Below are 7765 nucleotides of genomic sequence, written 5' to 3' on the forward strand. Positions count from 1 at the left end.
ATCAGGCCGAAGTTTGTATAGCTAAAAGCAAATGTATAGAAAATTTAGAGTGGATAAATTATATAATTAATAAAGTATTTAAGAATTCTAGTATTAAAGTAATAATTTGTAAGGATACTTTAAGATATATATCTTTGGAGCAACGTGATACGATATTTTATGACCTTCATAAATCCCCTAATGGAGGACATCGCGGCGTTTCCAAAACTTTTCACCGGATTAGACCAAACTATTACTGGAAAAATCTGAAAGATGATGTTCATCGGCGAATACAGCAGTGCCTCGAGTGTCAGTTAAAGAAACTTACTCGCCTACAAACGAAGCAACCAATGATAATTGCCGATACCTTCGCCACTGCATTTGATAAGATAGCTATGGAGATTGTTGGCCCACTCAAGAAAACCTCCAAAGGATACAAGTACGTCTTTACTCTACAAGATCAGTTGAGCAAATTTTGTTTAGCTGTCCCGTTAGCATATACACTATCATCCACTATAGCTGACGCTTTTATTAAGAAATTCATTTGCGTTTTCGATTGTCCCAAAGCCGTACTTACAGCCCAAGGAAAGAACTTTTGAGTTTGTTGATGACCAGAATTGCTTAACGTTTCAAGATAAAGAAATTGAGGACCACCGCCTTTCGACCGCAGTCTAATAGTTCTTTAGAGAGATCACATCATGCTCTCGCTGAATACTTGAAGCAATATACAGAAATAGACAATAATTGGGACGAATGGCTCGACTTAACCATGTTAAATTATAACACCTGCGTCCAAGAAAGCACTAAACATACCCCATTCAAAGTTGTTTTCGGTCGATTAACCCGATTGCCATCTGGTAATCCCTTGCATGAAGCAGATATGGTACCGACTTATAAGGGATTTAGTAACGCGACTCACAGGAACTCAAAAATTGGCATACGAGAACTTAGTCGCTTCCAAATTCAAATCAAAAAAATATTACGATCAAGATGTTAATCCAGTTAATTTTAAGTTAGGTGATCATGTATTTTTTTAATTTGGACCCAAGCCCGGGAAATTTAGTGATCATTATTCCGGTCCTTTTAAAATTATAGCCATATTACCGAGAAATAATATTAAAATAGAGATGAAAAAGGGTAGTAAAGTTGTACACGCAAATAGACTTCGAGTTTCGCATATTAATCAAACGTGAATAATAAAAAGGAACATATAATAAAATACTTTTCTGATTACAGACAATATGATGCATTTATTCTTTTTTTTACTGCTATCCATTATAATAACTATTCCAGTGACGGCCATCATAGGATATGACTGCGGAGCAAGATCACTTAATATAACGACTGTGTCCTTATTAGATATAGAAGAGTGTGAAGTGCCTTCTACCAATGTTAACATAACGAGACAACATATTCAATTGTTTCAATTAAATAACTTTGAAGACAAAAACCCGTAATCCAATGTAAAATTCAAATAGATAGAACGGTTTATTATTGTGGAATGCACTCACATAATTCAATTGTTGAAAATGGTGCGATCGAATACTTAATGGATGTAAAACGACAAAGTTGTTACGATTTATATAAAAGCGGTACTTTGTATTTCAATAATATACATATATTTCGCGACATAAATATTAATCAAACTACGACTAGACCAGCAATAGTTGCCGGTAGTGTAAATCAAAATGGGAAGTGTAACTCCGGTAGTTATTCCGATGTTTACGGAAGTTGGAATAACGTGTTAGTCTAAGCCAAGATCAAAATAACTATTCAATAATATACCGCTTCTGTTGATTTAAATAACGATCAAATAATTTTGCGTAGTGGTGTCAGATGTAAATTAGGGAATGAGCAATGCATCGATTCAGAAGGAGGGTATACGTTTTGGGAAAGGGCACCACGTGAACTTTGTTATATTAATCGATATAAAGTGTTATATGACGGTATAGCTAATGAAGTTACAGGTGAAGCTGGACAAATTCTGTTCTCTTTAACTACGCAAGAGTTCATACATAAGGTTAAGAACGATATGTTATTTCCCAGTAATAACATTTCTTAAAGTAATTTAGATATATTTGCTTATATAAATTCAAAGTTTGTATTTGTGGAGCGTTATATTAAGATACAAATAACAAATTTGTATAGGGATGTTGTTGTACAACGTTGTAGTCAAGAAAGAGATATTTTGAAAAATGCACTTGCTATTGCCACACAATCTCATGATCAATTTGCTTATAATCTCATGAAAGGACCTGAATATATGGCCGTAACGGCAGGGGAAGTAGTACATATAGTTAAATGCATACCTCTTGATGTAAAATTCTCGCAAAGTGAAGAGTGTTATGCTGAACTGAAAGTAATCCATAACAATCATACTAAATTTTTATCTTCGAAAACTCACATTTTGAAAGCACATCGAACAATTGTTGATTGCAACGTTTTGCTACCCACATTTTATTATTTCAATGAAGATTGCTATAAGTTTTTGCCTAGAGCAGTAGAGGCGAAAGCACCTACTACTTTCAAACCTTTCTCTAGATTAACGTGGAAATATCAGAATATCCCGCACTTGCCACAAGTAGAATAAATACGGAAAAAGATTTCCGAGATCTAACAAACCGTATCATGTTTTCTATGGAACGACCCACAGCAGTAAACGACGTAGTTCGAGCAATTCGTGGACATGTTGTCAAAGATCACGAAGGTACAACGGAGGGTCAATATGTCTTTACAAAATCCAAGAGATGGCATTCGTTACGCTTAAATTATGATATTTTTGGCAAGCAATACTATTAACTAGATATCGTACAAAGTTTCAGCTCGATTGATTAAGTCGTTTTCTGTGAGCGTTGGTTAAACAAAAAGTTATTGGTTTATTTGAAAAATGGAAAAACAGAGTTTCGAGCGGTGATAAAATATTTTTATTTGAAAGGCCTTACACCAAAAGAAATCACAGTTGAGTTGAACGCCGTTCATGGCAAGTCTGCTCCTATGTTTAAGACTGTTTATAACTGGGTAAATGAATTTAAACGCGGCCGTACAATAACAAAAGATGAACCTCGTTCAAGACGCCCCGTAAAAGTGAGTACGCCCGAAATGGTCAACAAAATCCATGATATAGTGTTGAGTGATGGAAGATTAAAAATGTGAGAATTAGTTGAGACCACAGGGGTATCAAAGGGTACAATCATTTCCTACATTATTTCTACATTATTTCATACGTGTGCAGTTTCCATGGCAAAAATTGACGATTTAAAGTTCGAATCAATTAACCATCCACCATATTCGTCTGATTTGGCTCCCAGTGACTTTTTCTTATTTCCTAACCTTAAAAAATGTCTTCCCGAACAACGATTCACATAGAATGAAGAAGTAATCACCGAAATAAATGCCTATTTTGAGGGTTTTCAAAAATCATATTTTTCTGATGGCTTAAAAAAACTGGAAGGCCGTTTAATAAAATGTATTGACCTTCGACGAGATTATGTTGAAAAATAAAAGAAAATTACATATGCAAAACTTTTTTTTCCTTCTTTTTATAAAGATTTATTGACCCTCCCTCCTTTTAAATTAAAGGAAGCACATTTTCTTGCAGATCTCTCAAAAATATGCAAGAATTGGCTGTTTCGAATAGTTTTCAAGTAATTAACACAAGACTATTTTGATTAATAGTTTTTGTTTATTGCTCGAATAGCTTTAATATTTAAATAATTCATTATATATTTCCCTATTAATTAAGATTTGTAGTTATAAAAATTTGAATTGTGAATTTTGTGTGTTTAATCGTTAAATACACTCAACTTTGCGTTAAAAAATTAAGAATGTCTTGAACGAAAGTTGATGATTATACTCATAATAACGCAAGCCGACAAGAAAAAAAACCCAGAAACCAGACAGTACGTTCCCAAAGGTTTTTGGTGCGCTGAAACCGAATCTGACCTCAGAATTGCTCCATCACCCTAGGTTTTCGAGAAATCCTAACCTAACAGTTCAAAAAACACGATTTTTCATTATATTTCGCGTAGTATTACGTCGTAAGCCAATTTTATTTTAAAAAACGAGTAATGCTATCTCAAAGTACTACTCTTACCCTTCAAAACCCTTTTTTCAGATTTAAAAAATCTTTTGTTTCCATCGAGATATCGTAGATTGAATTTGAGTGATTTAGCGATTTCGTTACAGCACGAAATAGTGGCCAATTTCCGAATAAGGACTTATAGTGTAATTACATATTTTTTGGATCACTGAATCCAAATTTAACATCAGAATGACTCTATAATATCAATTCCCTTAACCCTAGAACCCCATAACCTGCGACGCTGTAACCCCTGACCGACATACCCCAATTTCCTTAACCCTCGAGCCCTTTAACCTGCTGCGGTATAACCCCCGACCATCACACCCCAATTTCCTTAACCCTCGAGCCCTTTAACCTGCTGCGGTATAACCCCCGACACTCATGCCCCAATTTCCACAACCCTCGAGCCTTTAACCTGTGAAGCTATAACCCCCGACCCTCACACCCGAATTTCCTCAACCCTCGAGCCCTATTACCGCGACGCTATAACCGCCAACCCTCATACCGAAATTCGCTACGCAGAATACCTCAAGCCTCCAAATTATATTCAACCCCCGAGCCCTGCAAGTCTGCAACCTCAGACTCCTTTGCCAGAATTTCCTCAATCAGCACTTCACGCTGCTATCGTATAACCGTATGTCTCTACATTTCAATCCCTTCAATATCCAAGCCTTGTATTCTACGCAGCTTTCAATTACGCGTTTTAAATCTCATTTATTTAGTTTGTGAGTGTTGCATATGAATATCTGCAACCCTACAGTTTTTCACTTCTTTTTTTTATGAAAACGCTGTCGTTTATCTTGAAATGAACGTTTAAGAGATTGTGTCTATGATGATCTGTCAATGTATCGTGTCGGTGTAGAGCCCAGCAATAGTCAGCCATCATGCTCTCATTCCATCTACCTTGATAATGTTCCTCTTTGTTTCTGAAATCTTGATGAAATCTTTCACCCATTTCTTCACTGAACGCCCCAACATTGTCCGGAAAGAATTCCAAATGTGAAAACAAAAAGTGTATTTTCAGGCTCATCAAACACCCTAATTTTTGAAAATTCTGTAGCATTGTCGACACAATAGTTTTGTATTTAGGGTCCCGGTGGTTTCCGAGAAAATTCTCGGTGACACTTTTGAAACTTATCCAAGCATTTCTCTCATTAGTCGTCATTGTCAAGAGGAATTCATCATCTTTCATAATTGCTCGAATGTCTGGCCCTACAAAATACCTTCCTTAATTTTTGCTTCAGACAATTTAGGAAATTTGCCCTGAAGATACTTGTAACATTCGCCTTCCTTATCTAGTGCCTTGACGAATTGCTTCATCAAGCCCAGTTTTATATGGAGTGGAGGTAACAAGATATGTTTAGTATCAACAAGGTTCTCATGGACGACATTGTGTGATCCAACAACCATTCCGATTCTTTTCGTCCATTCTTTCCGAACCAAATGTTCTTCTCGTGCACGACTGTCCCAGAGACACAAAAAACAGGGGTGCTTCGTATTTCCAGATTGCAAGCCAACTAATATATTGATCATCTTGAAATCGCCTCAAACGAGCCATTTGTGTTCATTGTAATTGATTTTCTTAAGAAGGAATCGAAAGTTATCGTGAGACTCTTTCATCACAGTGGAATGAGCAATGGGAATAGCTGCATACTCATTCCCATTGTGCAGAAGTACTGCCTTGAGACTTTGTACAGATGCATCCATGAAGAGTCGCCAGTTCTCTGGATTATAACCTCCTTGCACTCCATATAAACTGATGAGATGCTTTATATCGTTGCAGTAAACAAGGTTATCCACGCAAGTAAAATATGGCCGAAATTTAATATCTCTCTCCCTGTAAATAAAAACTTTTGTCTCAAGTAATAAAAGATTTCTTTCTTTTAGTCTTGAAGCTGAGAGTTCTGAAGAATCTTTCGGAAGATTCAAATCACGGATCAGATCATCCAAAGAATTTTGGTCGAAAAGTTTGGGCTTTTCTGAGTCAGAAAAATCTTCTTCATCATTACTGCTGCTTTTGTCTGTTACCGGAACTTCTATTGGTTGAAGTTTTTTTGGCTCAGAATCAGAATTTTTTTTTCTTTCTATTTTTTCATACTGAGCTGCTGTAACACTAGAAACGTTCGGATAAAGGAGAGAAGCTTTGTTATTATGATTAAAACCTAAAGTATCAGATTTACAAAAGTAACAGTCATCATGGTCATTTTTAGGTTCACGCCATATTGTTGGTTGGAGAACAACTTCGGTTTTAGTTTTATTCCAGTTTTTCAAACTTCGGCGACAGTCTTCACAAATATATTTAGGAACCCATGGTTTGTCTCAATTCTTCATAGGTGTCTCGTAACATTCTTCAAACTGATCTTTAATGATATCAGTGATTGATCGACGAAGTCGAGCTACCTCAAATTTACCACAGATATTACAAAAGGAATCGATTTTTCCTTTGCATGAAATTCTACATGCCGACATCTTCAATAACTTATAAGTTAATTGGAAATGACGAGTAATATTATAAACTTATTCTAATAACGAAATGCGTAAATATAATTAAATTTCTAGAAGACAAAGTAATAATAAAGATCAGTAAAAGTACTGCACGCAGTGTTATATGAGAAATAATAGAAAGTATTTAATTCCAGTGACTTCTCCGTTAGCCTGCCGCTCAAACACGATCTCTAACACGGATGAAGAGTAGAACACAAAAATTTGTAGTTTTTGAGCAACGTCATACACGGTTATCCTCAAGTAAGGAACTGTAGGCTCTAAGTGAATCTGATATCTGCTAACGTAGATACTTTCTTCATCGTTAGTAGACCAGAAAAATGTAAAATTAAAAATCCTAGCTGATCGATTTCGCAAGTTATAGACACTTGTATGTAAACGTAAATTGTACTTGTATACGAAAGTTGGATATGAATTTTCCTATCACAGACACAAATTCTTCTACCTTCTTTTACCGCAGAAATGACGTCTATCGTTGTTCCATTGACCCAGCGGTATTTCCCGTCCACCAAACCCGAATTTCTTTAACCCTCGATAGGGCCGGGGGTTATAGCTTCGCAGGTGAAAGGCTCGAGGGTTAAGGAAATTGGGGTGTGAGGGTCGGGGGTTATACCGCAGCAGGTTAAAGGGCTCGAGAGTTAAGGACTTTTGAGTATGTCGGTCAGGGGTTAAAGCGTCGCAGGTTACGGGGCTCTAGGCTTAAGGGAATTGAGATTATAGAGTCATTCTGACGTTAAATTTGGATTCAGTGACCCAAAAAACATGTAATTACACTATAACTCCTTATTCGGAAATTCGCCACTATTTCGTGCTGTAACGAAATCGCTAAATCACTTAAATTCAATCTACGATATCTCGATGGAAAAAAAGGATTTTTTAAATCTAAAAAAAGGGTTTTGAAGGGTAAGAGTAGTACTTTGAGATAGCATTACTCGTTTTTTAAAATAAAATTGGCTTACGACGTAATACTACGTGAAATATAGTGAAAAATCGTGTTTTTTGAACTTTTAGGTTAGGATTTCTCGAAAACCTAGGGTAATGGAGCAATTCTGAGGTCAGATTCGGTTTCAGCGCACCAAAAACGTTTGGGAACGTACTGTCTGGTTTCTGGGTTTTTCCATTTTTTAAATTTTGTCGGCCTGTGTAATTAACTCCGATTTTCCAGTATTTCTTATAGGTTTTTGGTAATTAATTAATGGTTAA

This window comes from Phymastichus coffea, unplaced genomic scaffold (genome assembly GCF_024137745.1).
Source record: "Phymastichus coffea isolate CEN01 unplaced genomic scaffold, Cenicafe_Pcof_1.1 PCOF00005, whole genome shotgun sequence".
Lineage (NCBI taxonomy): Eukaryota > Metazoa > Arthropoda > Insecta > Hymenoptera > Eulophidae > Phymastichus > Phymastichus coffea.